Below are 14,251 nucleotides of genomic sequence, written 5' to 3' on the forward strand. Positions count from 1 at the left end.
AATACCAGTAATGTACTGAACACTGTATAAAATCTAGAATTAAAAATTCTTCCTACTGAATATAGAATTGTAACTATTTTCACCTGACTCTACTACTCTTCTTTGACAAATCTGCTATTCATTCCTAAAGTAATTTATAAAACATGACATTTTGGGTCTTTAGGTTTCAGTTATCTAACTTACTCTAAAAGCATTGCAAAGATTGTCTTAAGTCCCAGAGGCTTCAAACTATATCCTCTTGGAATAAATGAAAATTTGCATTTCTTCAAATAAATTTTCTCATTCTATCATTGTCTGATTTTGCAACAGTGCTCTTCCTCAAAAATAATTAAGAAAACTATATTTATATGAAACAAATTTTACTTTAAAGAATTTATATCATCCCTTGAGATAACTAACATACCCTAGAATGTCACAAAATAGGACTATGGTAGTGACTTAAGAAACAGCAGTAAACTCCAAGGAATAAATATATAACATGTTGTGATTTAGTGAAGAAAAGTCTAATAACTATTCAAAGTATTTAAGGAAACTAATAACCATGAACAATTATCAAACACATACATACAATCTGTAATTTCAACAGGCAGGAGCAGGATACCACTCACAAATAAAATTATATGATTTTTATCTATGGATATCACTGTAAGAACATTCTTTCTTTTGTCACATGGCTACCTTCCTAGGTATCTATGTTACTTGCCATCATCTTATTAGTAGTCCATACATCATAAACAACCCACTGGTGTATGTGGCATCTCAAGTAACTGATATAAGGCCTAAAACAGAGTTAAGGGCTTTATAAATTTTTGAAAGGATGCATTATTTAGAATGCTTTGACAAGCACAATGTTTTTATCTCAAAGTAATATTCAGTATTAAGTGGTATCTTTTTTTTTAAACAAACCAATATTATTGAAATAATTTTGTGGCCTACAAAGCAAATGTTCATATCTATAATTACTACCCATTTTTCTTAGCTAAGAATAGATGGTTACTATACAGATTTTTAGATTTATTTTACCTGAATATATCAGGATGATTACCTGACCAAGCTCTGTCCCAGTGTTGGGACTTAAAATGCCTTAAATATTTGCTACAAGAATAAGGGGCAATGCGAAGATCCCAGAAAACAGAGGAAAAAAATAACTGTTTCTTAGTGCCACCAAGAAGATACAGTAGAATTTAAAAGTTTCATGCTTAAGCACAGAGCAGCCTTCAAAATTCACATAGATTATGCCTCACAGAGGATAAGTAAACCGAACTAAATGATCCAAGATGTTGAAAATGCTTTCATACTTCTTTCAAGGAAGACCAGGTTGGTAACAACACTATAAAAACAGTCTAACAGCTGCAACTGTGTATTACTTAAGGAGGACTAAGGTGAGATGCCATCTAATCACTTTTTAATATCAAAGTAGTAAATGTAAATGTGCAAATAAGAAAAGGAGATTGAAACCCATGAAATGGTATATGCCGAATTTCAGGATAACCCATCATGACTGGAGAACCAGTGAATCCAAAAAAATGCATTAAAAAGTTTTACGTCTGAAAAATTGGAATGCAACTTTTTCACAAATTAAAGACAGATTGTAAAGGGAGGGTTACAGTTGGAAAGTTCCCTGCTCATCAAATTAAAAACAAGAGCTCTATTCATAAAAATAAAAAAAAATTAGAAAAAAAATCTTATGTGGTCAAGTCACATTCTTTGTTCTAAAGTTTTTATGCAACTAGGGGTGAGCATTCTACTTGTGATTCATAAAGAAAAATGACCAGTATAACAGGGGCTCCTAGAGCATGTGAGTACATTCTAGGTGATATGTAAGTAGCCATTTAAGATACCATAGGAAAGGAGAAAACACACCCTTAATACTTGGAGGAAAGAGTGTGTTCACATGACCAACAGCTGGACTTGATTAAAAAGAAATACCAGGTTAGGTTCTGGTGGTTCTCCCATAGTTACATGACGACACAAATGAGAAATGCTACATTTCTCACAGCCTGTTGCCTAGTGATTTCAGTGCCTGCTTCCCCCACACTCACAATGCAACCACTTCTCCTCCCTTTCTTCCTCTATAGCATTTCAGTATTCTCATTTTACAAAATCATTATTTAAAAGGACATAATGAGAAAACAGAGCAAGTATAAATAAAAAGTCAGTTTCACTTATAATTTCTGATTCATTTTCACTTTCACAAGCATGATAAAATACAAACTAAACTTTCCTTATCAATATGTGTACAAAAATACTTTAAATAGATTAAATTGTGCTGGTACAGTAGAATTCCTGCCTTCTGAGGACTGAAAGTTAAAATGCTGGAGAGGAAGCAAGTAACAAATGTAACACATCTTTCCTCAAAATTAATTTTGCAATACAGCAGAAGGTTAATGCAGAATGTAGTAATATGGAAACAACATGGTTTTATTGAACTGTGAACTAAAGAGTTACATTAAATACCCACAATTCCCTGTGAAAATCTCTTTGTTTTTCTGCTTGTCAGCACCTGCATCTTACAGCTGCCTCCTTCAGTATGGACCCTGTCTTGTGGAAGTTCAGGAACTTAAAACATTAATATCCAGAAGCTTAAAAATCACAGCAATAATAACTTATTCAGATGGGAATAAAACAGTCACAGCATTCTTGACTATAGCCAAACAGAAAATAAATCTAAAGACTGGAGATAACTATTTACAGAATATAAGGATAAATATATCTCTTCTGACTCGGCAAGTTCATTTATACTTGAGAAATTCGTTTAAGCCAAAAAAGCAGATGGGTTAATAGCAGGTTTGAGGTATTTACCAAAAGGTTAAAATCCCAAGAAAACGTTTCCCAATCACTTATTCTTTTCTCTTAATAATCAAAGAAAACACCACTTTTTTCTTCTGAGATAAATGCTTAACATGATGCAAAAAGGATAATTTCCAGCAATATTCCATTTCTTTCTCTCAATCAATGAGATTGCTTTTACTCCTCATCCATAGTCCAACATAATGACAGAAGTAGCTCCTGTCTTTCCTAGTGATCACTCCTGGTGATCTTTCAAAGTATTCCTCAGTTCAAATGCAAATCAAAACTACAATGAGGTATCACCTCACACCTGTCAAAATGGCCATCATCAAAAAATTTACAAACAATAAATGCTGGAGAGGGTGTGGAGAAAAGGAACCCTCCTACACTGTTGGTGGGAATGTAAATTGATACAGCTACTATGGAGAACAGTATGGAGGTTCCTTAAAAAACTAAAAATAGAACTATCATATGACCCAGCAATCTCACTACTGGGCATATACCCAGAGAAAACCATAATTCGAAAAGATACATGCACCCCAATGTTCACTGCAGCACTATTTACAATAGCCAGGACACGGAAGCAACCTAAATGTCCATCAATAAGAGAAATGGATAAAGAAGATGCGGTACATATATACAATGAAATATTTCTCAGCCATAAAAAAGAACAAAATAATGCCATTTGCAGCAACATGGATGGACCCAGAGATTGTCATACTAAGTGAAGTAAGTCAGACACAGAAAGACAAACATCATATGATATCACTTATATATGGAATCTTAAAAAAGGGTACAGGGCTTCCCTGGTGGTGCAGTGGTTAAGAATCCACCTCCCAATGCAGGGGACACGGGTTCGAGCCCTGGTCCAGGAAGATCCCACATGCCACGGAGCAACTAAGCCCATGCACCACAACTACTGAGCCTGCGCTCTAGAGCCTGTGAGCCACAACTATTGAAGCCAGCACTCCTAAAGCCCGTGCCCCTCAACAAGAGAAGCCACCACAACGAGAAGCCCACGCACCGCAATGAAGAGTAGCCCCCACTTGCCACAACTAGAGAACACCCGCACACAGCAACAAGGACCCAACTCAGCCAAAAATAAATAAACAAATAAATTTATTTTTTAGGAAAAGGGTACAAATGAACTTACTTACAAAACACAAGTAGAGTCATGGATGTAGAAAATAAACTTATGGTTACCAGGGGATAAGGGGCTGGAGGGGAAGGATAAATTGGGAGATTGGGATTGACATATACACACTACCATATATAAAGATTGGGATTGGGATTGACATATACACACTACCATATATAAAATATATAAAATAGATAACTAATAAGAACCTGCTGTATAGCACAGGGAACTCTACTCAGTACTCTGCAATGGGTTATATGGGAAAAGAATCTAAAAAAAAAGAGTGGATATATGTATATGTATAACTGATTCACTTTGCTGTACACCTGACACTAACACAACATTGTAAAACAACTATACCCCAATAAAAATTTAAATAAATAAAGCATTCCTCATTTCAAGGCAGCTCCAGCTTCTCTCCAGGAGCCTTAACTCTTCCACTTAACAATATGAGCTCTCTAGCAACATCACCTCTGCTTCCTTTGTTCAACCCAGCTAGGTCTGGTACAATGCCAGTCTGTCTCCCTTTTTTAAAACGTCTTGAATCTAGATCAGCACTGTCCAATAGAACTTTATGCAATAATGAGAATGTATCAATAATATGGTAGCTATTAGTCACATGTGGCTATTTAATACTTGAAATGTAGCTAGTGTAACAGAGGAATTAACTTTTTATATTTTATTCAACTGTATTTAACTTGAATTTTTTTATCAAGGTATAGTTGACATACAATATTATATTAGTCTCAGGTGTACAACATAGTGATTTGACATTTATATACATTACAAATTGATCACCACAATAAGTCTAGTTACCATCTGTCACCACACAAAATTACTGCAATATTACTGACTATATTCCCTATGTTGTACATTACACCCCCATGACATTTATTTTAGAACTGGAAGTTTGTACCTCTTGATCCTTTTGCCCAACACCACAGGCCCCTCCCCTCTGGTGACCACCAGTTTGTTCTCTGTATCTGTGAGCCTGTTTCTGTTTGGTTTTCTTTGTTCATTTGTTTTGTTTTTTAGATTCCACATTTAAGTGAAATTATACAGTATTTGTCTTTCTCTAACTTATTTCACTTAGCATAATATTCTCAAGGTCCATCCATGTTGTCCCACATGGCAATATTTCATTCTTTTTATGACTAATATTCCACTGCATATATATACCACATCTTCTTTAACCATTCATCAATCGATGGACACTGAGTTGCTTCCGTATCTTGGTTATTATAAATTATGTTGTAATCAACATATCATTTTCAATCCCCAGAGAAAGTTCTACGAGATTCCTGCTCTCTAGCGTACACCCTAAATTAGTCAATGAGTCTCCTTCTCATAGGACCCAGGCACTTTACAAGCTGCTGCCTCTGTGCTGGAACTCAGAGCCAGTGGGTTTATCTGCAAGCCCTGCAAAAATGAAGTCTCGGTTTCCCACAGCCTTAGAGTTCTCTTGGATGAAAGCTCCACTGGTTTTCAAAGCCAGATGTTATGGGGACTTGTCCTCCCAGTGCAGGATCCCTAGGCTAGGGAGCCCGATATGGGGCTCAGACCCCTTGCTCCACAGAGGGCACCTCCATGGTTATGATATTTCTCCTGCTTATGGGTCACCACACCAGTGGTGTGGGTTCTGACTAGACCATGTCTCTACCCCTCTTACCCATTTCAACGTGGCCTTTTCTTTATATCTTTATATATTTGGTTGTCGAAAATCTGTTCTGCAGAAACAGTTGTTCTATATGTAGTTGTAGTTTTGGGGTATCCATGGGACGAAGTGAGCTCAGGATCCTCCTACTCTGCTATCTTGATCCGGACCTAATTAAATTGATTTTAATTTTAAATAGCCACATATGACTAGTAATCTACCATATTAGACAGTACAGATCTAGAACAAGAGTGCCTTTTTCCCTACCAGAAATGACTTACTTTACCATGCAAATGATGGAGAGCTATTAAAAGACTGAAATTTACATTTTAGAAAGTTTTTTCTGGCTCTTTTAAGGGAGTATGATTTTAGGGATTGGGAACAGAAAGTAAATGCTGAAGGTCTGAAAGGTGCTCATTCGATCTGGCAACTAGGAGATCACTGCTAATTTTAGACTGAGAAGTTACCGTAGAGTAGCAGAGTTGTAAACCTCACTGGAGAGAGAGCCTGCAAATACAAACCATTCTTGCAAGAAATCTGGCTCTGAAAGAAGAAAGGAAGTGAGGAAAAAACGTCATGAAGAACCCATCATGTGCTAGAATTTGGAAGAAGGAACTTCACATTGATTACTCCATTTAACTTTACTTAATTCTCAAAACAAATTTGTAGTAAACCTCATCTCCATTTGTAAAAAGCCTCAAAGGGGCTAAGTATTTTGCCTAGGGACACACTGGTGTGGCTAGGATTATAAAACTAGGGTCTTTTTCAGGCCAAAATTCATTCTCTTAAAGGTCAATACAGAACTGACAAGAGAAATGCAGGATTGAAGCAGGATCGGTGTAAACATTAAGGATGAGAGTGATAGAGTAATTGATGGAGCAAGGCTCTGTAAGAGATAGGTAGAAATGGAACTCAGTCTAGGCAAGAGATATTAACCTTGGATGAGAAGAGGAAAATCACCTCTGAGATGGAAAGATAGAAATCAAATGAGTGTGAATGTGTATATGTTTATAGTACAAGGGGCTTAGGAATGACAAAAACAGATGAAAATAAAACCTGATGATCTCTATTTTCCCTGTGAAGCAGAAGGCAAGACCTTCTGTGAGGAGATGAGAATAAAAGTTTAAAGATGATGGTTTAATCTAGCCGTGATGGGAAGAAACAGGAATGGATGTGAGACCAGAAAAGGTACTTCTCTTTTATCATCAGTCCTTTTATCTTTTTTTTAATTGAAGTATAGTTCATATACAATATTGTGTTAGTTTCAGGCGTACATCAAAGTGATTCAGTTATACATATTTTTTTCTGATTCTTTTCCATTATAGGTTATTATAAGATATTGAATATAGTTCCCTATGCTGTAAATCCTTGTTGTTTATTTTATATATAGTAGTGTGTATCTGTTAATCCCATACTCTTAATTTATCTCTCTCCCCTCCTCTTTCCCCTTTGGTAAACATAAGTTTGTTTTCTATGTCTGTGAGTCTGTTTCTTTTATACATAAGTTCATTTGCTTTTTTTTTTAGATTCCATACATAAGTGATATCATATCAGTCCTTTGATCTTGATGTTTAGCTAATATTGGGTAGCTGACACATTAAAAGCATATGTAGAAAGTTCTTAAACTAATGTTTTCTTACATGCAATCAAAATTCTTTTGACACATAATTTTCAGCTATATTTTTTCCAAATTTTTATTGTAGTAAAATAATTTAACATAAAATTTACAATAGCTATATTTTTTCAAAAATAATAGAAAGGTATGAGGCATCACCTTTCACTGAACTTGTCACAAATTAGGGGAAACTAAATGTGTTTGATAATTTTTCAATTAATGCTAAAACCATGCATTTGCTCCACAATTTGAATTTTTTTTTTTTTTTTTTTTTTTTCGGTAAAAGGGCCACCGGGGCACGAATCCGTGTCCCCTGCATCGGCAGGCGGACCCTCAACCACTGCGCCACCAGGGAAGCCCCACAATTTGAATTTTTTATAAAGACTTTTCAGATCATTCATCTTAAATTCTGAACTGTAAAAGAATTCTCGTAATTTAAACAAACATTTAAAGATAAATACTTTTTAAATTTCTAACTATGAGTGATTTTCCCTAAAGTAGAAAAAATATACTTATTGTATATGATGTTATATGATGTTATTAAGAGTAAAATATAATTTAAAGTACGTATAAAGCTGTAAACTTCAATAATAAAGCATTACACTTTCTGTCATTAATGACTAGAACTAATTTATCTTTAAATGTCAGTTAAGTTTGGGAGTTCCCTGGTAGTCTAGTGGCTAGGATTCGCAGCTTTCAATGCTGTGGCCCGGCTCAATCCCTGGTTGGGGAACTGAAATCCCACAAGCTGTGCAGCACAACCAAAATTTAAGCTTGGCTATGATAGAAACAAAGTTTAAAATTTTAAAACATAAATAATTCCTGGCTTCCATTTAGGATGTAGAATGCTGAAGAGTTGCTCCCACTCTTACAACAAGGAAAAAATGGATAAGCTAAACAAATATAACTTTTCTGCAAACTGTTAGAGAGCTAAGGTTGTAGGATAACCAACTACCCTGAAATCTAAGGAAAGACAGATGCCTCCAAGGAGAAATAGGAGGTGAGAATTTGCTTACCTGGAGCAGATATCAGGTAACTACACACCTGGTAGAAAAAAATCGACTAAAATTGTTTAAAAATTGCTAATAGCTCAGTGTGTGGGCTAGGAGTGTAGAACCCATGGGAGCCACAGAAAAAGGGGAATTTGCACTCACTCACAAGTTCTTCTCTAGAGACCTTACCTGGTGCTGGGGAAGAAATGGGGAGCAGGGACAATGTGAGAAACCAGAAAAGGCCTCCCTTGTGGTTCAGGCCCAGGGGACGGAAGCAGCAGCTGCTCCAAGAAAAGCATGAAGCCCCATCCAAACCCTTCTCCCCTACAGAACAAAAGCCATAAGGTGACTGAAGCTGGGAGAGGGAATCAGAAGACGTGAGGTGGGGAAAAGACAGCAAAATGTTCTAGGTCCAGACCATTTCCCACCTCTGAGGGGACTTGGGTCATGAACACCAAGAAGGCCCCAACACAGTAACTGCCAAAGGCTGAAGCTGAACCAGGACAGGAGAAAACACCCCTTCCCTGGCCCCCAATACCAAGTTAAGAGGTACTGAGTAACAAATAGTGGCAGATCTACTGCTGGGGGAAAGGCAAGAACATGAAAAGGACCCTCTCTGACATGCAGGTACAAAGGGAAGCTGAGGGTAGATCAGACTTTGAGAAAAAAGTCTGGTAAACCAGCCCCCCAGCTAAGCACAAGGTAACACTAAAGGAATTTGAAGCCTGTGGTAGACTGAGGATAATAACAGCAACGACAAAACCAAAACTCAGCTGAGCTTCTGACTAACCTGACACAACTCCTACAACAAAGGCCAAGCAAAAGAAGAGGCATGACCCTTTCCAGGCATAAATACTATTGACTCCAGTGTCTGCTGTTCTACAAAACATGTCTGCTTTCAAACAAAACATGTAAGACTCACAGAGAACCAAGAAAAGATAATACACTGTCAAGAGACAATGCAATCAACAGAATCCACCCAGATATTATACTAACACATAGGGAATTTAAAACTACTGTGATTAACTACTGGAAGGGACCTTTTTCAAAATGACAATAGTTGAAATGGAAAAGGCATAGCTTTATGTCTATCTCCCCAACTTGATTCTTAGTTCCTTCAAGGAAAGAGCTAAGTTCATTTCTCTTTGCTTCCCTAGCATCAATTACAAATACCAGCAGATCTGACATTAGCACAATAGTACAAAAAAATGAAATACCTTCTTGAACTTGAAGACCCTCAACCACCAGTAGCAGACAAGGCACTATAGATCAAACTCCATTCTATACCAGGGCTATAGAAAAAGCTTCCGTTTTGGATGGACTTTTGTACCTTTACTCCTTTACAAATTGACTAGGAATGCCTAAACCCAGGGTATGTATGCTGCTCGTGGGGCTCTTGAAAACCTGTTCATTCATATTTTGAAACTGCCTTTTGGTTATCCTCCTCCAAAGACTAGAATCCCTAAATAAATGATTTTTTAAAGTAACATCTCAAAAATAATTTATGAGATATATTTATATAATCTAGTTCATGTTTTCAGATCTTAGAGAAAAAACTATGCATCTTTCACTGAGCTCCACCCTTAACTTCCGTATATACTAGGCTCAAGCCTTCTTAGCTCTCATTTCTCTTTTACCACTTAAGGAAAATAAAGTGGCACTGAGATACTCTGAAATGAGTCCTTCCAATTCTTACCTCAGGCATTCCTAAATCCTCTAGTTTATCCTCTAGTTTATCTAAATAACCTTGTTGTACATTCTTAGTGACACTTTCCCTGAAAGGGACTGTTGTACTTAAATCCAGTTTTATGAAATCTATGGGGCTTTCAGTAACTTCCCACAATTCTCACTATTTGAATTACAAAAAATAACAAAGATCTTGAAAAGATTCCTATAACTTCCTATTTGATTTCATGAGCATCATCCAATTTCTAAGTCTTCTGGGAGGCCTCAGTAATCTTCTCCATGGAAAATTTAGAACAAATTTGCAAGAACTACCAAAATCTCCAACAATGATGCAAAATATCTGCTTATGCAATGAATGAGCAGGATTGATGAACCTTTGCAAAACAATTATAGAAATTGTGATTTTTTTTAATTTTTCAATTAAAGGACATTTATAGAATGCTATCAGCAACTTCCACACCCTCTTAAACTAAACCCACTACTTCCAGGAATGATATTCACAAAGCATCTTCTGATATAATATATTGAATACATTTCCTGTATCTTGATCATGCTCAATGACAGTTGACCCAATAATGAGTTATATTACCGCCTGCAAGGTGCCACACTCTTTTGTCTATTTCTTCCTTGCTCATCACTCCTCCTCAATCTCCTTTTTGCTTGTTGTTTGCCTTCTCCCTGACCTCTAAATGGTAGAACACTTCCAGACTCAGTCTTAGACATCTCTTTTCTATCTCCCCTCGGTTATTCCATCCAGTATCATGGATTTAAATACAAATTTGTATCTCCAGTTCATATCTCTCTCTAAAATCCCAGGCTCATATATTTAACTACCTACTCAACTTTTCACATGGATATCCTTCAGGTATCTCAGACTCAACATGTCCAAAACTGAGCTCCCGATCTTCCCAATCCAACTCCAACCATAACCTTCTGCATCTCAGGTGATAGCAAATCTATCCTTCCGGTTACTCAGGCAAAATGCCTTGGAATCATCCTTGACTTCCTCCAAATTGTTAGAAAATACTGTTGGCACTACTTCAAAATATATCCAGAATCTGACTACTTCTCACTACCTCCACACTTCCACCCTTATTTCTCGCACAGATTACTTCAATGGCTTTGAATGGCTTCCTAACAGGTCTCTTATTCCTATACCCCACAGTCCAGTCTCAACACAGTAGCCAGAGTAATCCCCTTAAATAGTAAGTTAGATTATTACTTCTCTGCTCACATTTCGTTTAGAAAAGCTAGAGTTCTTACAAAAGCCTACAATGACCTACATGATCTGGTCCCCCTAATGTCCCATTAATTTCCTCTCTGCTCGTTCCTCTCCAGCCATATGAAATTCCTTCTTTAAATGCACCAGGTACCTCCTGCCTAAGGGGCTTTGCTTTAGATGTTCCCTCTGCTTAGAGTACTCTTTCTCCAGATAACTTCATGGTTAACTTCCTCACTTCCTTTAAACTCTTTGCTCAAATATTATGTTTTGCATAAAACCTACACTCACTCTCACCCTCTCACCAGCACTACCTTTACTTTGCTTTCTTTCCCCTACAGAACTTATTACTTTCTAATGTACCATATATTGACTTTTATTATTGTTTATTTCTCTCCTGTCCCATTAGAAATCTCCATCTCAGTTGATGACAATTTTTTCTCTTGGTTCACAGATGTATCCCAAGTTTCTACAACATTATCCAACATAAAATAGATACCCAATTAATATTTGTTGAATGAATATGTATAGCTGATTCACTTTGTTATAAAGCAGAAACTAACACACCATTGTAAAGCAATTATACCCCAATAAAGATGTTTAAAAAAATAAAAAAAATAAAAAAAATATTTGTTGAATGAAAGAAACAAAACTCATAAGCCAGTGGCCTGTTAGTGACTAAGGAATGATAAAAGACCACAACTACTAAGAGCCATGAGGCCCTATTCTTTCTGTTCAATCTAGCCTAACAAATAGATTATAAACCTACTGGCCCTGCAAATAATGACAAGTCTTGCAAATTATGGCTTCACGTTGTTCCTAAGACCATAAAAACATGAATTTAATCCAAAAGGGACCTTACCCCATTGCAGATTTTTGGTCTATATGTAGTATTGACAGTAAACTCATTGTTTGCAGGTAAAACCAAGTTTAGAAGAATTATAAATTTAATTCTACTTTAGAAAGTAGAATTAAAGTTCAAAGCTTCAAAGTGACTTTGAATTTGTGAAATGGTCCATAAAAAAAACAAAAAACAGGGAATTCCCTGGCAGTCCAGTGGTTAGGACTCAGCACTCTCACTGCCGGGGCCCAGGTTCGATCCCTGGTTGGGGAACTAAGATTCCGCAAGCCACGTGACGTGGCCAAAAAACCAACCAAACAACAAACCAAGATGACCCTTAACAGGTAAAAATATTCTTAATAATAAAAAGTATACAATTTTAAGTAAGATTCACATAGAGCTCCACTGTCTACAAACTGTTTTCAGAAAAAAACCTTATTTGATCCTTACATCGATCCTGAGAGATGTATCATCACCAACCCCACTTCATTGATGGGTAACTGAAGCTAACAGAAGTTAAAAGAATTTCCCAAGGAGACTTAGCTAATAAGTAGATTCCTAGATTCAATTCCAGGTCCATGTATCTTTTTTAAATTTTGAAATAATCACAGATTCACAGGAAGTTGCAAAGATAGTACAGAGGACTCATGAGCCCTTAACCAGGTTCCCTCCAATGGTTACATCTTATATAAGTATTATATGATATCAAATCCATGAATGTACTTTTTAATATAGTATTTGGGAATGATAATGGATCACAAATGATATGATTCAAACATTTTTTTAACTCAAATGAAAATAATTTCAATTTCAAACCTGGTAGATTTCTTTTTCCTCCTCCTTATCATCCTCATGACAGTATTGTTTACATAAGAATTTATGGAAACTTTCTCCATCATTGGCTTTTAGGACACTGCACTCCCTTGACTCTCCTTTTTTGTTGTCTCTAATCTATTGCCTTTTATCAAAATCCTCAGACCCCTTTCGTAGAGTACAAGTCAGAATTACAGTCCCATTTGGGACACAGCAGTTTTCCCAGGTCAAAAATCTCATTGGCCATTGTCTGGGTAACTTAGCACAAACCATCCACTCTTCCAAGACTCCTCTATATTTCTCAGAAACCCCTTCCCTATATCGATCTGGGTTAGACTGTACTAGTGAAAGGAATGCATGTGAGATATGGAAAGAATAGAAGCCATTACATTACTTTTTGGAGTGGCTTGGAGGCAGATGTTAGATTCATAGTAGCTTTGGGGCAAGTGCTTGAGAATCACCTGCTTTATTGCTGCAGCCCAAGACACATGACAGAAGCATTCTCAAAGATACTTGATGGGCTTCCCTGGTGGCGCAGTGGTTGAGAGTCCGCCTGCTGATGCAGGGGACACGGGTTCGTGCCCCCGTCTGGGAGGATCCCACATGCTGCGGAGCGGCTGGGCCCGTGAGCCATGGCCGCTGGGCCTGCACGCCCGGAGCCTGTGCTCCGCAACGGGAGAGGCCATGACAGTGAGAGGCCCGCGTACCACAAAAAAAAGAGAGAAAAAAAAAAAAGATACTTGATGATTGCAGCAATTTCCTAATCAGCTTTTGAGAAGCCTGAAGGTCTTCAGTGTCTACTTCCCTGACCTTCCTGCAGAAGCTTCCCTGACTTTCCAAAGTAACTTCCCTGACATTCACTCCCTCAGCTCTTCCAATATTCATGTAAGCCCTAATTCCCAGATTTAAACTCATATTCCTAAGATAAATGCCTTTATTTTCCTAAAGATATTAAATATCTCTAATATTATTTATATAATTTATTATTATTTAATATTATTAATACCTCTTAAATATTCCTAAGATATTTGCCTTATCGATCCCAAACTGTTAACAACCATAAAGAAATAGATTAGGTATAGATATACAGATATATTTATATATCTATCTATGTGTAAACAGATATATAGATATATAAAATTTTACTTTTTGTTTTATATATATTTATATGTAGATATAAATATAAAAGGAGAGGTGTATATATCTATGGAATACCTGGGAAGGATATAAAACAACAAGAAATTTTCTCATTCATTCACTGGTATATTTAACAACCACCCTTGAAAGATACAAAGATAAAAACAAGAAGTCCCCAGTGCTATAATTAAGGCACAGATAAAGTGCTGGAAATTGTGATGAGAGACATCTACGCTGTACCTAAAACTTTAAAGACAATATGAGTTTTAGAGACCATTTAGTCTCCAGCATTATTGTTTATTAATAGCTAATCTCATCTCTCATCCCCAAGGAGAATTATAGCTTTTTAAAAAAATATTTATTTAT

At 36.6% G+C, this 14,251-nt stretch overlaps 1 protein-coding gene and 1 non-coding gene across 2 annotated transcripts in view; one reads left to right on the forward strand and one right to left on the reverse strand.

Moving 5' to 3' along the window:
- TTC28 (tetratricopeptide repeat domain 28) overlaps positions 1–14,251 on the reverse strand; it is a 540,393-nt gene that overhangs the window by 497,814 nt on the left and 28,328 nt on the right. The window lies entirely within an intron of this gene.
- Positions 12,137–12,208, forward strand: TRNAE-CUC (transfer RNA glutamic acid (anticodon CUC)). The gene has a single exon. It is a non-coding gene; the product is annotated as a tRNA-Glu (tRNA).

This window comes from Neophocaena asiaeorientalis, unplaced genomic scaffold (genome assembly GCF_003031525.2).
Source record: "Neophocaena asiaeorientalis asiaeorientalis breed wild unplaced genomic scaffold, Neophocaena_asiaeorientalis_V1.1 scaffold648, whole genome shotgun sequence".
In the NCBI taxonomy this organism is placed as follows: Eukaryota; Metazoa; Chordata; class Mammalia; order Artiodactyla; family Phocoenidae; genus Neophocaena; species Neophocaena asiaeorientalis.